Source organism: Nicotiana tabacum, chromosome 24, assembly GCF_000715075.1.
Source record: "Nicotiana tabacum cultivar K326 chromosome 24, ASM71507v2, whole genome shotgun sequence".
Classification (NCBI taxonomy): domain Eukaryota; kingdom Viridiplantae; phylum Streptophyta; class Magnoliopsida; order Solanales; family Solanaceae; genus Nicotiana; species Nicotiana tabacum.
Genome location: NC_134103.1, coordinates 15,231,227 through 15,249,107, shown reverse-complemented (window position 1 = coordinate 15,249,107; position 17,881 = coordinate 15,231,227). Strand labels below are relative to the sequence as shown.

Below are 17,881 nucleotides of genomic sequence, written 5' to 3'. Positions count from 1 at the left end.
ACCTGGTCATAGGTGCTGCAATAGATGAGAATCCTTCTACAAAACAATGGTAATACCCCACAAAACCAAGAAAACTCCGGATCTTCGTAGCTGATGACAGTCTAGGCCAACTCCTTTACTGTTTCCACCTTCTTCGGATCCACCTTGATCCCATCACTCGATACTACATGGCCCAAGAATGCCACTGAGTCTAGCCAAAACTCACACTTTGAAAATCTTGCATATAACTTCTTTTCTCTTAAGGTCTGAAGCATAGTCCTCAGGTGCTGCTCATGATCCTCCCGAGTCTGGGAGTACACCAGATGTCGTCAATAAACACAATGACGAATGAGTCAAGATAGGGCCGGAACACACTGTACATCAAGTGCATAAAAGATGTTGGGGCATTGGTCAACCCAAAGGACATCACAACAAACTCGTAGTGACCATATCGAGTCCTGAAAGCAGTCTTCGGGATATCTGGCTCCCGAATCTTCAGCTGATGATAGCCGAAACATAAATCAATCTCGGAAAATGCCCTAGCACCATGTAGCCGATCAAATAAATCGTCAATACGAGGCAATGGATACCTGTTCTTCACTGTAACTTTGTTCAGCTGGCGATAATCAATACACATGCGCATAGAACCATCCTTTATCTTCACAAAAAAGATAGGAGCACCCCAAGGTGACACACTAGGCCGAATGAAGCCCTTATCAAGCAACTCCTGTAATTGCTCCTTCAACTCCTTCAACTCAGGAGGAGCCATAAGATATAGAGAAATAGAGATGGGCTGAGTGCCCGGCAACAAATCAATGCCAAAATCAATATCTCTGTCGGGCGGTATGCCTGGAAGATCAGCTGGAAAAACATCTGGAAAATCCCTCACTACTGGGACTGACTTAACTGTAGGGGTATCAATACTGATATCTCTCACATAAGTTAGATACGCATCACACCCCTTCTCAACCATTCGTTGAGCCTTAAGAAATGAAATAACTCTGCTGGGAGTATACTCTAAGGTACCTCTCCACTCTAATCGCAGTAATCCTGGCATAGCCAGCGTCACAGTCTTAGCGTGACAATCAAGAATAACATAATGGGGCGACAACCAGTCCATGCCCAAGATAACATCAAAGTCTACCATACTGAGCAATAATAAATCGGCCCTGCTCTCAAAACCACTAAGAGCAATCAAACACGACCAATACAAGCGGTGCACAACAAGAGAATCTCCCACAGGAGTAGACACATAAATAGGGGAACTCAAGGAATCCTGAGATACGCCCAAATATGGGGCAAAATAAGAGGACACATAGGAATATTTAGAGCCTGGATCAAATAAGACCGGCGTGTCTCTATGACAAACTGGAACAATACCTATAATGACAGAGTCGGAAGAAACTACCTCTATACGAGCAGGAAGAGCATAATATCTGGCCTGGCCTTCCCCTCTAGGGCAACCTCGACCTCCCCGACCTCCACCTCGAGCTGGCTGAGCAGGTGGGGCGGTAGCTGGTGCTGGAATCATAGCCTGAGGACCCGGTGGAGCACGCGGTGTATAAGAAGTCTGTGGATGTGTACCCCTCCTAAGTCTGGGGCAATCCCTCACCATATGGCGAGTGTCGCCACACTCAAAACAAGCTCTCGGAGAACATGGCTAGTGTGACTGGCTCGGGCCAGGTCTGCTGGACTAGCCGCTAAAAGCACCCCGTGCAGGAGGCACACTAGACATTGGCGATGCATAATAATGCTCCTGAGGCCTAGAAGGGGTCGGAATACCACTGGTGGTCGGAAGAGCTGAGCGAATGGGGTGACTCCCATAACCCCTACCATGACGAGCTGCAGCTGGGGCATGAGTACCACTGTAAGTGCCAGACTCTCGACACCTCTTGGCCTTTCTCTCCTCTCGATCCCGAGCGAGCATGCCCTATAATCTCCTAGCAATACTCAAAACTTTCTGGTAAGAAATATCCATCTCCAGCTCCCTGACCATACTAATCCTGATACTGGGGGGAGTCCCTCAATAAACCGTCAAACCCTCTCTCGAACTGTGGCAACCAAGGCCAGTGCATGTCGGGCCAAATCACTTAAACAAATTGCATACTCCGACACAGTCATAGGACCCTAGCGCAGCTGCTCAAACTCCGCACGCCATGCGTCCCTGAGGCTCTGAGGGACATACTCTCTCAAAAACATGTCCGAGAACTAAGTCCATATAAGTGAAGCTGCCTCAGCCGGACTATTCAACTCATAAGCACGCCACCACTAATAGGCTACTCCTCTAAGATAGAATGCAGTAAAGAAAACCCCGATCGACACCGCTACACCCATAGTACGAAGAATACGGTGACACTCCTCCAGAAAACCTTGGGCATCCTCTGACGCCAATCCAATAAACGTAGGAGGGTGGTACTTCTTTTACCTCTCAAGTTTGAGCTGCTCCGCCTCAGAAACTGCTACCCTAACCTCGGGAAGAGATGGAGCTACTGCTGCATCAAAAAAATCTCCGAAACCTGGTCGACCTGAACCCACTGCTCAGGGGTACGGGCTACGGGAGTCTGTGCCCCTCCCCCGGCCTGAGATGTGGCAGGAGCAAGTGGATTCAATCCAGCCTGAGCTAAGGTGTTGAACATGCTCAGAAACTGGGCTAGAGTCTCCCGGAGGGCTGGTGCAGCAGCAGGTACCTCAGGTGCCTGCCCTCCAGCTGGAGCTACTAGGGATTCCTTTGTAGAAACTCGTGCAGGTGCTCTGGCTACACCATGTGGACGTCCTCGGCCTCTACCCCGGCCCTGGCCTCTCGTGGCTCTAGCAGGGGGCGCGGGTGCCTAGACATCAGATCCGCCTGTACGTGTCTCACCATCTATGAGAGAATAGAATACATAAGTTTGGAATTTTGAAGTCAACAATTTCGCACGACAAGGAATCAAAGAAGTGTAATTTTTCCTAATAGTTCCATAGCCTCCCGAAGATAAGTACAGACGTCTCCATACCAATCTGCGAGACTCTAATAAATCGGCTTGTGACTCACGACACCTATGAACCTAGAGCTCTGATACCAACTTGTCACGACCCAAACTCCCTTTGTATAATGTCGTGACGGCACCTACTCTCTACGACTAGGTAAGCCAAACAAATTGTGAAAAATAACAAATTGAAAGTAAAACTTGGCAACTAACGGTAGTGGATAACTGAATAACTAGTAACAATGCTGCTCGACATGTACAATAACCAATACTCTGTCATGACCCAATTCCATTTTAGGCCGTGATGGCGCCCAGGGCCATTGCTAGGCAAGCCAACAGTGAACAATCAAGTGATTTTCCCATTTCAAAAGGTTTTTCCCAAGTAAATAACTTTCCTTAATTTAATAGGTTTAGTAAGAAACAGATTTAAATAAATAAAACGAAAGCAGTTGAATGTATTTATGGCCATAGGAATAAAACCAAAATCATAAGTCTACTAGTGTGTGCCAAGATCTGGTGTCACAAGTGTGTGGGCTACTAGTAGAATATACAAATGATCTCTAATCTACTGTCTGAAAAAGAATAGAGAGAAAACAAATCAAAAGAGAGACTCTGACTGTTGTTGAACAGCTCGAAAGAGCAGCTCACCGTGTGGTCTCGGACCAGAAGTCAAGCATGCGCGCCGGACTGATAACCAGATGCACCTGCCTCAGGTCCTGCACATCAAGTACAGAAGTGTAGCGTTAGTACATAAACAACATGTACCCAATAAGTATCTAGTCTAGCCTCAAAGAAGTAGTGACGAGGGGTCGACTTTGACACTTACTATGGGCCAAAAATATAATAGTATGAAGTTCTAATTATACATGATATATAAACTGATAATAGAACTCAGAGCAGGAAAAATAAGCAAACAATCCTTCCATTTCAAGTAAGAACCAAATCATTTCTCTCGTCTAATCCTTTCACCTTTCATGTCCATGGAACAATATTAAATATAAAGGGGTTCCAATATCTTTACGCAGGAATTATGCCGAGGACGTACGGCCCGATCCAAATATACATATAAATATATTGTGCATTGCCGAGGGTCAAACGACCCGAACCATAAATACATCAATTAACCTGCCAAGGCGAACGGCCCGCTCCCATGAGAGTAGTAGAAATTTACCCCGCTCGCGGAATATACTTGCGAAGCGGTTGAATATAGATTTTCTCAAGTTATCATAATATTTCTCAATTCTTTTTCTAAATAAGAAATTCAGCTAGGAACCTTTAAAATAGTGAAATCCTCAACCTCCGCTTTAATCCAAATAATTAGTAAGCATAAACAAGCAACGGTATCAACAAAAACATGGTGTAAGCCTAAATCTACCCGGACATAAGCATGAATAGTAGCTACTCACAAACTCTCGTCACTTCCTATGTATGTAGCCCCCTCAAATATAAGTACATAATGATTAAATTCACTTATGGGTTTAATTCCCTCTTGCAATGTTAGAAAAGAGACTTACCTCGTCTCAAGGCCTACTTTCCGGTCCAAGATTGCGCCCAGACCCTCCATTTGGCGCCAAACGACTCGTAACTAGTCAAATATTATTTAAAATAATTAATACACGCTTAAAAGTTCATATCCCAACTATCAAAGTGATTTCTCCAACCTATTTGCAAAATTCCTAAAATTCACCCCCGGGCCCCCAGGCCCACGTGCCCGGATTCCGAAAATATTTGAAGAAAGTTGTTACACATAACCTCATGAACTCATATATATGATTTTCACTAAATCCCAAAACCATTTTCGTGGTTAAATCCCATGTTTTATCAAAAAGCTAGGTTTTCACCTAAACCCAAAATTTTCACTAATTTACATGTTATAAACTACCCATAAACTATGTATTTAACACACATTGTATAGAAATTACTTACCTCAAAGTGCTAGGTGAAATCCCCTCTCTAAGAGCTCCTAAATCGCCCAACAATGGAATCAAATGAGCCAAAATGACTAAGTCCCATTTTAAAAGAGACCTCACTGCCTCCAGCGATCTCGCACCTGCGGTCGCAGGGCCGCACCTGCGTTGTCGCTTCTGCGGACAAAAGTCCGCTTCTGCGGAAGTGCCCAGGCAGGCTGGCTAAACTTCGGTGGACGGGGTCCCGCTTCTACGGTCCCACTTCTGCGGAGGTTGGGGCACACCTGCAGATCCTGGGCTGCCCTTCCTTGGCCGCTTCTGCGAGCTTTGTCTCGCTTTTGCAAGCTCACACATGTGGCTGGCCAAGCGCAGGTGCAATTATGACATCAGCTGGGAGCTTCAGTTGTTGCTCCCAATTTCCAACTCGGTCCGAGCCTCGTCCGATTGACACTCGGGGCCCCCGGGGCCTAGCTCGAACTCTCGGAACACCCAAAACAACATTAAAACTAAGAATCACTCCCCAAAACCAATTGAATCAAACTTATGAACTTCAAGTTCTTCAATTTACTCCCAATGCGCCGAAATGTACTTAAACTATTCAGAATGACACCAAATTTTACGTACAAGTCTTAAATGACATTACGGAACTATTTCCTATCTCAGAATACCATTTGGACCTCGATTTCACCGAAACCCGCTCCAAACCAAATTTAAAGAACTTCTTAAACCTTTAAGGACAAACTTTCACTATTAAGCGCCGAAATGCTTCCGGGTCATCCAAAAACCGATCCGAATACACGCCCAAGTCTGAAATCATCATACGAACCTATTGGAACCGTCAAATCTAGATTCTAAGGTCATTTACTCAAACGTTGACCGAAATCAAACTTAGCCTTTTTTGCCAACCTTAAGGAACCAAGAGTTTCGATTTCAACCCGAACTCTTCCAAATCCCGAACTAACCAACCCCGCAAGTCATAAAACAGTAAAAGCACGTACGAAAAGTCTTATTTAGGGGAATGGGGTTCTAGAAAGTAAAATAATTAGTCGGGTCGTTACATTCTCCACCTCTTAAACAAACGTTCGTCCTCGAACGGGTTCAGAATTATACCTGGAGTGCTAAATAAGTGTGGATATTTGCTCCGCATATCCTCCTCGGACTCCCAAGTCGCCTCCTCAACTGGTTGGACCCTCCACTGGACTTTTACCGCAGAAATCTTCTTGGACCTCAACTGGCGAACCTGCCTATCCACAATGGAAACTGGCTCCTCCTCATAACCCAGGCTCTAATCTAACTAAATCGTGCTGAAGTTTAGCATATGTGACAAATCGGCATGATACCTTCGGAGCATAGACACATGGAAAACAGGATGAACTCCCAATAGACTGGGAGGAAAATAAAGCTCATAAGCAACCTCCCCAACTCGTCTCAACACCTCAAATGGGCCTATAAACCTTGGGCTCAACTTGCCCTTCTTCTCGAATCTCATAATCCCCTTCATCGGCGAGACTTTCAAGAGAACCTTCTCAACCACCATAAATGATAAATCACGCGCCTTCTGATCTGCATAACTCTTTTGTCTAGATTGTGCTGTGCGAAGTCGCTCCTGAATCAGCTTTACCTTTCCCAAGGCATCCTTCACCAAATCAGTACCATATAACTTAGCCTCGTCGGGCTCAAACCATCTGATGGGAGAACGACATCACCGACCATATAAAGCCTTAAATGGAGCTATCTCGATACTGGACTAATAACTGTTGTTGTAAGCAAACTCAGCCAAAGGCAAGAACTGATCCCACTATCCCCCAAAATCAATCACACATGCCCTGAGCATGTCCTTCAAGATCTGAACTGTCCGCTCCGACTACCCGTCGGTCTGTGGATGAAATGCGGTGTTGAGCTCTACATGGGTCCCCAACTCACTATGTACTGCTCTCCAGAAATGCAAAGTAAACTTAGGGCCTATGTCTGATATGATGGAAACAGGCACACCATGCACCCGAACTATCTCCTGGATATAAATCTAGGCCAATCTCTCTGAAGTATGCGTAGTCATCACAGGAATGAAATGTGCCGACTTGGTCAATCGGTCTACAATGATCCAAACTGCATCAAACTTCCGCAAGGTCCGCGGCAACCCAACTACGAAGTCCATAGTAATGCGCTCCCACTTTTACTAAGGTATAGTCATCTGCTGGAGTAGGCCTCCTGGCCTCTGGTGCTCATACTTAACCTGCTGGCAATTTAGGCACCTGGCTACATACTCAACTATGTCTTTCTTCATCCGCCGCCACCAATAATGCCGCCTCAGGTCGCGGTACATCTTCGTAGCACCTGGATAAATGGAATATCGAGAACTGTGCGCCTTCTCTAGAATACTCTCCCTCAAGCCATCAACATTTGGAACACATAGACGACCCTGGAGTCGTAGAACACCATCCTCGCCGATAGAAACCTCCTTGGCACTACCCTGCAGTACCATCTCTGTGAGAATTGTCAATTGCGGATCATCAAACTGTCGAGCCTTGATCTGCTCTAATAGTGAATATTGGGCAACGACGCATGCAAGAACTCAGCTGGGCTCTGAAATATGCAACCTCACAAGTCTGTTAGCCAAAGACTGGATGTCCAAGGCTAGTGGTCTCTCCTCCGCTAAAATGAATGCCAAGCTACCCATACTCTATGCCTTCCTGCTCAAGGCATCTGCGACCATATTCTCCTTGCCCGGATGATAAAGAATGGTGATGTCATAGTCCTTCAGTAACTCAAGACACCTACGCTGCCTCAAATTGAGATCCCTTTTCTTGAACAAATGCTACAAGATGCGATGATTAGTGTAAACCTCACAAGACACCCCATAAAGATAATGCCTCTAGATCTTAAGAGCATGAACAATAGCAGCCAACTCTAAATCGTTCACAAGATAATTCTTCTCATTGGGCTTCAGTTGACGTGAAGCATATGCAATAATTCTCCTCTCCTGCATCAATACATAACCCAAGCCAACGCGTGAAGCGTCGCAATACACAGTATACATCCCCGAACCAGAAGGCAACACTAGGACTGGTGTTGTGGTCAAAGCTGTCTTAAGCTTCTGGAAGCTCGTCTCACAATCATCGGACCAACGAAACTAAGCACCCTTCTGGGTCAATCTAGTCAAACATGCTGCAATAGATGAGAAGCCCTCCACGAACCGGCGATAATAACCTGCTAACCCCAAGAAGCTCCTGACCTCAATCGCCATAGTAGGACGAGGCCAACTCTAAACTGCCTCAATCTTCTTGGGATCCACCTTAATACCCTAGCCTGATACAACATGCTCCAAGAATGCCACATAATCTAACCAAAATTCACACTTGGAGAACTTAGCATATAGCTTCTATTCCCGCAAGGTCTGAAGCACCACTCTCAAGTGTTGATCGTGCTCCTTCATGTTATGTGAGTAAATCAAAATGTCATCAGTGAAGACAATGACAAATGAATCAATATAAGGCCTGAACACCCTGTTCATCAAGTCCATAAACGCCATTGGGGCGTTAGTCAAGCCGAAGGACATCACCAGAAACTCATAATGGCCATATCTAGTACGGAAAGCAGTCTTCGGAACATCCGAGTCCCGAATCTTTAGGTGATGGTACCCCGACCTCAAATCGATCTTAGAGAACACCCTAGCACCCTGCAACTGGTCAAACAAATCATCAATACGCAGCAGCGGGTACTTGTTCTTGATGGTAACTTTGTTCAACTAGCGGTAATCAATGCACATCCACATAGTCCCATCTCTCTTCTTCACAAATAGCACTGGGTACCCCAAGGTGATACACTTGGCCTGACGAACCCCTTTGCTAGCAACTCCTCAAGCTGCTCATTCAACTCACTCAACTCTTTCAGAGCCATACTGTATGGTGGGATAGATATAGGTTGGGTACCTGGAGCCAAGTCAATATAGAAGTCAATATCACGATCTGGTGGTATGCCTAGAAGATCAGAAGGAAACACAACGGAGAACTCCCGGACTACTAGTACTGAATCAATCACCGGAAACTCTGCAATAGTATCTCGAACATAGGCTAGATAAGCCAAACAACCCTTCTCGACCATGTGTCGAGCCTTCATAAAAGAGATAACCTGACTAGATGTACTGACGAACGAACCCTTCCACTCCAATCTAGGCAACTCTGGCATCGCTAAGGTATCAGACTTGGCATAGCAATCAAGGATGGCGTGACATGGGGGTATCCAGTCCATGCCCAGGATGACCTCAAAGTCGGTCATATCAAGCAACAGCAGATCCGCTCTAGTCTCGTTTCCACAGGATATGACCACACAGGATCGATAGATCTGATCCACAACAATAGAATCGTCTACAGGAGTGGACACACAAACAGGAGTACCCAAGGACTCACGAGGAATATCTAGAAAATGAGCAAGTAGAGATTACACATACGAATAGGTAGACCCTGTTCAAATAGTACTGAAGCTCCCCTACCGCAGACAGAAATAATACCTGTGATCACAGCATCTGAGGCCACTGCATCTGGTCTAGCCGAAAAAGTATAGAATCTGGCTGGAGCGCTACCTAGCTGGCCCCCGCCTGCCTGACCTCTACCTCTAGGATGGCCCCTACCCACCTGCCCTCCTTCTCTAGATGGCCGGATGGCTGGTACGACTACTGGTGCTGTAATCATGGGTTGCTGACCCTGTTGCACTGCCTTGCACCGAAGTCTGGGGCAATGTCTCTTCATATGACTAGGATCCCCACACTCATAACAACCTCTCAAAGCGGTGAACTGCTGACCTGAAGTCTGACCCTGATGGCCCGAATACCCACTGGGAGAACCCTGAAGAGTGGGTGGGCGGTATGAACTCTCTGGCATGGAACTGAAATAGGCACTGGAAGAACCCTGATGACCGGAGTACCCACTGGAAGAACCCTGAATAGCAGGCGGACGATAAGAACTCTCCGGCATAGCGCTGAAGTAGGGTCGCGTTAGAATACCCCGAGGAGGTGGTGGTGCTTAATGTGGGGGCCTGCAGGGCTGACCCCTCCCAAAATGACCTATGCCCCCAACTAGGGCACCTCTGAACTCTCCAGAAAAACGGGATCTCTTGTCCCGCTGCATCTGCTCTCTACCTCTCTGACGGTAACCCTCAATCCTTCGAACAATCTCCACTACCAACTGATAAGAAGTCCCCATCTCGACCTCCCGAGCCATACTAGCCTGAATACTAGAGTGCAACCCCGCAACAAACCTCTGCACTCGCTCCGTCTCAATGGGAAGTATCATAAGTGCATCGCGATACAACTCAGAGAATCTCACCATATAATCGGTCACTGACAGCTGCCCCTGCTGGAGCTGCTCAAACTAAAGCCGCAACTCTTCCCTCTGAAAGGGTGGAATATACATGTCCAAGAATAGGCATGTAAACTGGTCCCAAGTCATGGGAGGAGAACCTGCTGGTCTGCCAAGGAGATAAGACTTCCACCATCTACGTGCTCTGCCCTCTAACTGAAAGGTAGTGAAATCCACCCCGTAAGACTCCAATATGCTCATGTTGTGTAGTCTGTCCCTGCACCTATCAATGAAGTCCTGGGGATCCTCATGTTGCTCACCCCCAAAGACCGGAGGGTAAAGCCTTCCACCATCTACGTGCTCTACCCTCTAACTGAAAGGTAGTGAAATCTACCCCATGAGACTCCAATATGCTCATGCTGTGCAGTCTGTCCCTGCACCTATCAATGAAGTCCTGGGGATCCTCATGTTGCTCACCCCCAAAGACCGGAGGGTGAAGCCTGGTCCATTTATCCAATAGCTACTGCGGCTCGCCGGTCGTAGCTGGTCTAGGCTCAGGTACAACTGCTGCAACTGGCTGGGCTCCGCCCACGGGTTGTGTGCCCAGGGTCTGATATACTGCATCTGCATGCCCAGGAGCCTGATCAGTAGGGGTGTGTGCTCCCCCTCCCACCTGAGATGTGGCTGGGTCTGCTGAAAATAAACCAGCCTGGGTCATAGAATCCACAAGCCGCAGCATACGGCCCATGACCTCCTGAAAGCTCAGTGCTGACATGAAATCAACTGGGGTTGGCTCTTCTGTGGGCACCTCGCCCTGCTCCTCATCAATGAGATCCTCCACTGGATCGGTCGGTGGTGCAATTGGGGAAACTCTGGGACGTCCTCATCCCCTACCTCGGGCCGGTGCCCTTCCCCATCCTCTACCTCGGCCTCTAGCAACAGGGGGAGCAGCTCATCTGGGGTCCGAAACATCTGCCGCACGCGTTCTCACCATCTGTGACAGAGTAAGAGAAGAAACTTAGTAAACCATCAACTGCACGATAGGAGATGAATAAAGAGTAGTTTCCTAATACTCTATAGCCTCTCGAAGATAAGTACGGACGTCTCCGCACCGATCCGCAAGACTCTATTAGGCTTGCCCATAATTTGTAAGACCTACGTGAACCTAGTGCTCTGATACCATGTTGTCACTACCCAATTCCATTTTAGGCCGTGATGGCGCCCAGCACCATTGCTAGGCAAGCCAACGGTGAACAAACTAGTGATTTTCCCATTTCAATAAGTTTTTTCCAAGTAAATAACTTTCCTTAATTTAATAGGTTTAGTAAGAAACAGATTTAAATAAATAACATGAAAGCAGCTGAATGTATTTATGGCCATAGGAATAAAACAAAAATCATAAGTCTACTAGTGTGTGCCAAGATCTGGTGTCACAAGTGTGTGGGCTACTAGTAGAATATACAAAAGATCTGTACTCTACTGTCTGAAATAGAATAGACAGAAAATAAATCAAAAGAGAGACTTCGGTTGCTGCTGAACGGCTCGGAAGGGCAGCTCACCATTTGGTCTCGGACAGAAGTTAAGCGTGCGCGCCAGACTAATAACCAGATGCACCTGCCTCAGGTCCTGCACATCAAGTGCAGAAGTGTAACGTGAGTACATAAATAATATATACCCAGTAAGTATGTAGTTTAACCTCGAAGAAGTAGTGACGAGGGGTCGACTTCGACACTTACTATGGGCCAAAAATATAATAGTATGAAATTCTAATTAAACATGATATATAAACTAAAAATAGAACTCAGAGAAGGAAAAATAAGTAAACAATCCTTCCATTTCAAGTAAGAACCAAGTCATTTCTCTCGTCTAATCCTTTCACCTTTCAAGTCCATGGAACAATATTAAATATAAAAGGGTTCCAATATCTTTATGCACGGATTATGCCGAGGACGTACGACCCGATCCAAATATACATATAAATATAATGTGCACTGCTGAGGGTCGAATAGCGCGAACCATAAATACATCAATTAACCTGCCGAGGCGAACGGCCCACTCCCATGAGAGTAGTGGAAATTTACCCTCGCTCGCGAAATATACTTGCGAGTCAGTTGAATATAGATTTTCTCAAGTTATCATAATATTTCTCAATTCTTTTTCAAAATAAGAAATTCAGCTAGAAACCTTTAAAATATTGAAATCCTCAACCTCCTTTTTAATCCAAACAATTAGTAAGCATAAACAAGCAATGGTATCAACAAAAATATGGTGTAAGCCTAAATCTACCCGGACATAAGCATGAATAGTAGCTACGCACGGACTCTCGTCATTTCGTACGTACGTAGCCCCCACAAATAGAAGTACATAATGATTAAATTCATCTATGGGGATAATTCCCTCTTACAAGGTTAGAAAAGAGACTAACCTCGTCTCAAGGCCTACTTTCCGGTCCAAGATTGTGCCCAAACCCTCAATTTGGTGCCAAACGACTCGCAACTATTCAAATGTTATTTAAAATAATTAATACACACTTAAAAGTTCATATCCCAACTATCAAAGTGATTTTCCCAGCCTATTTGCAAAATTCCTAAAATTCACTCATAGGCCCACGGGCCCGGATTCCCGAAAATTTTGAAGAAAGTTATTACCCATAACCTCATGAACTCAAATATATGATTTTTACAAAGTTCCATAACGAATTTCATGATTAAATCTTATTTTTATTAAAAACCTAGGTTTTCACCTAAATCCAAAATTTTTACTAATTTACATGTTATAATCTACCCATAAACTACATATTTAACACACATTGTATAGAAATTACTTACCTCAAAGTGCTAGGTGAAATCCCCTCTCTAAGAGCTCCAAAATCGCCCAACGATGAAAATAAATGAACCAAAATGACTAAGTCACGTTTTAAAAGAGACCTCACTGCCTCTAGCGATCTCACACCTACGGTCATAGGGACGCACCTGCGTTGTCGCTTCAGTGGACAAAAGTCCGCTTCTGCGTAAGTGCCCAGGCAGGCTGGCTCCACTTTTGCGGATGGGGTCCCGCTTCTGCGGTCCCGCTTTTGCGGAGGTTGGGGCACACCTGCGGATCTTGGGCTGCCCTTCCTTGGCCGCTTCTGCGAGCTCACACCTGCGGCTGGCCAAGCACATGTGCGATTATGACAGCAGCTGGGAGCTTCAGCTGTTGCTCCCAATTTCCAACTTGGTCCGAGCCTCGTCCGATTGACACTTGGGGCCCCCGAGGCCCCGCCCGAACATACCAACAAGTTTGGCATCATAAAATGGACTCGCTCGAACTCTCGGAATGCCCGAAACAACATTAAAATTAAGAATCACACCCCAAAACTAATTGAATCAAACTTATGAACTTCAAGTTCTTCAATTTACTCCCAATGCGCCGAAACATACTTAAACTACTCGGAATAACACCAAATTTTGCGTGCAAGTCTTAAATGGCATTACGGAACTATTCCCGATCTCAGAATTCCATTTGGACCTCGATATCACCAAAACCCGCTCCAAACAAAATTTAAAGAACTTCTAAAACCTTCAAGGATAAACTTTCACTATTAAGCACTGAAACGCTCCCGGGTCATCCAAAACCAGATCTAAACATACACCTAAGTCCAAAATCATTATACAAACCTATTGGAACTGTCAATTCTTAATTCTGAGGTCATTTACTCAAAACGTTGATCGAAGTCAAACTTAGCCTTTTTAGCTAACCTTAAGGAACCAAGTGTTCTAATTTCAACCCGAACTCTTCCAAATCCCGAACTAACCATCCCCGCAAATTATAAAATATAAAAGCACGTACGAGAAGTCTTACTTAGGGAAACGGGTTTCTATAAAGTAAAACGACCAGTCGAGTCGTTACATACTATATAAATACATAGTCTTCCCAAAATCCGGAACATCGTAAGTCACAAGCTACAGAAGAAAAATAGCGTCTCTATACACCAGAGTCTAATAAAAGGAATACAGGATGTGTTTGACATAGGGGAGAATAGAGGGGGACTCCTAGGTCTGCAGACGCGAGCAGATATACCTTGAAGTCTCCGGAACAGCAGCAAATGCACAACTAATAGCGAGGCTAGTATGATGAACCTGGATCTGCACACGAAAATATGTGTAGAAGAGTAGCATGAGTACACCACAATGGTACCCAGTAAGTGCCAAGCCTAACCTCGGTCAAGTAGTGACGAGGTCAGGTCAGACCCACTGGTAAATAATAAATAAAGCAGGAGAATATACAGTATAATAAGAGACTAGAATTTAACAAAAGGAAACACAGCAAGGCAACAGAACAACACATAGGGGTAAACAATAGGGGATCTCCTGAGTTATCTTCTCGTAGTCCCAAAATAAATGTGCAGGGAGAACTCCCGAGTTACCGCCTCGTAGTCTCAAAAGTAAATATATAGGGAGAACTCCTGAGGTACCACCTCATAGTCTCAAAAGTAAATATAGAGGGAGAACTTCCGAGGTACCGCCTCGTAGTCTCAAAAGTAAATATACAGGGAGAACTCCCGAGGAACCGCCTCATAGTCTTAAAAGTAAATGTGTAGGGAGAACTCCCGAGGAACCACCTCGTAGTCTCAAAAGTAAATATGCAGGGAGAACTTCCGAGGAACTACCTCGTAGTCTCAAAAGTAAACACACGACTCAAACCAATAAATACAACATTTAACAGCAAGATTTCTACAGTTATACTGATAAGGAACAAGGAAAAGCAGAAAATCAACTAGGCATGCTTCACAGAGTTCAAATAAGCAATTAAAGCATGTAGACATGCGATATTAGACTAAACAGGATAGCTACACATATTGGAATAGCCCAACTAAGAACGAAAACAAACTAATACTCATTTAAACGGTATAACTCAAATTAAAGGGAACACAGGTTGCTACTCAGTAAAATAAATCGGGTTTTACAATAAATAGCCCGTGTACGTACTCGTCACCTCACGCACACTGTGCTCACATATCACAACAGTACCAAATCCTAAGGGGATTTCTCCCACACAAGGTTAGGCAAGCCACTTACCTCGAACCAAGCTCAATCAATCGGTAACAATGACTTTTCCACGAATATCCGATTCTGAATGGCCCAAATCTAGCCAAAATAAATTACATACCATAAATACAACTATAAGAAACTAATCTAATTAACGAAATCAAAGCTAAAGCAAGAAATTAGAAAATCGCCCCAAAAGGTTGACTCGGGCCCACATCTCAGAATCGGGTAAAAGTCACAAAATATGAACATACATTCACTCACGATTTCACTCGTACCAAAATTATCCAAATCCGATATCAAAACTCAAAAATTTATTTGAAGAACTTCTCCCATTTTTCTCAAATTTTTCAACCCAAATTCGAAATTAAATGATGGAATAGATTAGTAGAATATAACCATAAATGGGTTAAGAATCGTTACCCAAAAGCTTCCTCTAAAAATCTCCCAAATTATCGCCCAGATTCGAGCTCTCAAAGTCCCAAAATTGAAAATGGGATAAAACCCTCGAACTTGGCCTTTTCTGCCCAGCGATTTAGCATCTGCGGGCCTATAATCGCACCAGCGATGCCGCACCTGTGGAAATTCCATCACAGGTGCGGACTTAACTTAAGTCCCCTAGGTTCGCATCTGCAAGAGAAGCGCCGCACCTGCGGATGCGCTCCTGCGACCAAGGAACCGCACCTGCGACCCTCACCGCTCCTGTGCACAGACCAACCGCAGAAGCGAGGCCGCTTCTGCGCAATTACCTCTGCACCTGCGAACCCGACTTGGGCTGTCAAATCCCGCATTTGTGCTCCTTCATCCGCACGTGTGAGTTTGCACCTGCGGTCTCCCCTCCGCAGGTGCGAAACACCAGAAACCAACAAATTCTCACCAATTGCCTAACTGCAAATTTCAATCCGTTAAGTATCCGAAACACACCCGAGGCCCCCAGGACCTCAACCAAATATACCAACAAGTCCTAAAACACCATATGAACTTAGTCGAGCCCTCAAATCACATCAAACAATGCTAAAAATATGAATTACCCTCTAATTCAAACTTAAAGAACTTGAAACTTTAAATTTCTACAACCGATGTCGAAACCTATCAAACCACGTCCGACTGACCTCAAATTTTGCACACAATTCATAATTGACATTACGGACCTACTCCAACTTCCGGAATCGGAATCCAACCCCGATATCAAAAGTCCTCTTCCGATCAAAATCTCCAAAAATTCGACTTTCGCCAATTCCTGCCTAAATCAGCTACAGACCTCCAAAACACAATCCGGACATGCCCCTAAGTCCAAAATCACCCAACAGAGCTAACGAAACCGACGAAACTCCATTCCAGAGTCATCTTCACACAGTCTCGACTACGATCAAAATCCTAAGACTTAAACTTTCCTTTAGGGACTAAGTGTCTCAAAACACTCGGAAAACACAACTAAAGCCTCCCGACAAGTCACATAAGTAGAAAGAGATACGGAAAAGGCAGTAAACAGGAGATCGGTACTATAACTCTCAAAACGACCGGCCGGATCGTTACAATAAATGCTCACTCCCTTGCAGAAAAGATCAAGCATTTCTTCTATGGAATTGATTCCCATGTTTTCGGTTTTTAAATCTATTTCCGAAATGAAATAAGGAAATAAAGGTGTCCCTAGGATTCCTACACAAGTAAACAAGTTTGTTTTTGGAATCTAGGACGGATTTTGGTAATGAACCATAGGGTAAATGAGTGGACAACAATCTAGGTGAAGTGTAGGATGAAAAATCAGGGACTTGTCCATCAACGTAAAGATTAAGTTCCAAGAATGGAACAAGATCATGAGGATTCTTGAAAAGTAAAGGATAATTTTTTGCCGAAAAAGGATAGTCCCTTCGATCGGTTCATTAGAGGGAACACGAGTGCTTTCAATCAAGTGGTTCCTGATTTAGGAGTTGTAACAAGGATGATATCATTATCTTGAGCTTGAAATTGTTGTTGGCAAGCAAGATAGTTGTAGGTATGTGATAAAAGCCATCCTCTTTCTTTTGGTAAAGTTAAGAGCAATTTCTTACGCTCTTCATTGTTGTTTTAAAGAGGATGTTTGAGTGTTTCTTTTAGTTTGTAGGATGAAAATTTACTCATGGGGTGTATATATATATATATATATATATACATAGAGAGAGTACTCAACAAATCTTTATTGACAATGGTGAAATGGGATTCTCTTGTATTGACACCTTTGCCCTCTATGTTTTCGTTTTTCAAATCATTAAACCAAGAGAAAATCTTCATTTTGGTTAAAAAGGAGGTTAAAGAAAGATGGAGAGAGGGGAATAAGAAATTCGTGGGAGGCAATATGATGACAAATGCTTCATTTGTCATTGTCAAAGTAAAAAAAGAAAGCACCTAATGGCATTATTATTAAATCATGAGTGCTTGTTATGGCTAAAGTTGACGTTGAATTAACAACTCACAATGTCCAGCTGTGTCAAATTTTGACCTTATAGTAAGTTTGTCACTATTATTAGGATGTATTAGTAATACTGGAACAAGTAATGTTGGACTAGTTATACTGGAATTATTTTTCAATCACCGTAGTATATTAAAAATAACATACATTGTAATTAAAAATTATGGTATTACCAATGACATGATTTGTTATGTATTAGTTATACATAGGATAATATCAAATAAGGTGTATAACTAATATAAGTATTAGTTATACATAG

General features: G+C 44.2%; 1 pseudogene; it reads right to left on the bottom strand.

The window, feature by feature from the left end:
• LOC142178032 (cytosolic sulfotransferase 12-like) overlaps window positions 1–17,237 on the bottom strand; it is a 66,462-nt pseudogene extending 49,225 nt beyond the window's left edge.
• Between the last annotated feature and the right edge of the window lie 644 nt (window positions 17,238–17,881).